Consider the following 970-nt stretch of genomic DNA (forward strand, 5'->3'; position numbering starts at 1 on the left):
ACAGAGTGAGAGAGAGAGAGAGAGAGAGAGTGAGAGAGACAGAGAGAGAGAGAGAGAGAGAGAGAATGGAGACAAGCACAGAGAGAGAGAGACAGAGAGAGACAGAGTGAGAGAGAGAGAGAGAGAGAGAGAGAGAGAATGGAGACAAGCACAGAGAGAGAGAGACAGAGAGAGACAGAGTGAGAGAGAGAGAGAGAGAGAGAGAGACAGAGAGAGAGAGAGAGAGAGAATGGAGACAAGCACAGAGAGAGAGAGACAGAGAGAGACAGAGTGAGAGAGAGAGAGAGAGAGAGAGAATGGAGACAAGCACAGAGAGAGAGAGAGAGAGGGAGAGAGAGTGAGATATATATATATAGAGAGAGAGAGACAAGCACAGAGAGAGACAGAGACAGAGAGAGACAGAGACAGAGAGAGACAGAGTGAGAGAGAGAGAGAGAGAGAGAGAGAGAGAGAGAGAGAGAGAGAGAATGGAGACAAGCAAAGAGGGAGAGAGGGACAGAGACAGGACACAGATAAGGACAGAGACAGTGAGATCTCCGGACAAAGACAAGGAGACGGAGACAGTGAGAGACAGAGACAAAATCAGAGCAATACAGGGATAGGAACAGAGAGATATAGGAACTGAGACAGAGAAAGAAAGGGGCAGGGGGGAGAGGGACAGAGACAAACAGAGACAGAGGCAGGGGAGTCAGAAACAGGGAGAGAGACAAGGACAGAGACAGAAAAAGGCAGGGACAAAGATGGAAGATGACAGAGAGAAAGGGGCAAAGACGGGTGGAGACAGGGACCGAGGCAGAGAACGGAAGAAAAGAAAGTGTTATGTAGGTCTGGAATATTTGGGACAGGGACACTGGGAATTGGAGAGTGAGACAGGTGTGTCACTAATGTCCTGTTAGTTTTGTACACTGCATTCCTGAGAGATAATGAGTAATAGGCATGCTTGGGGAGGGACGGAGTGCACGTAAAAGCG

Source organism: Ictalurus punctatus, chromosome 15, assembly GCF_001660625.3.
Source record: "Ictalurus punctatus breed USDA103 chromosome 15, Coco_2.0, whole genome shotgun sequence".
NCBI classification, from domain to species: Eukaryota; Metazoa; Chordata; class Actinopteri; order Siluriformes; family Ictaluridae; genus Ictalurus; species Ictalurus punctatus.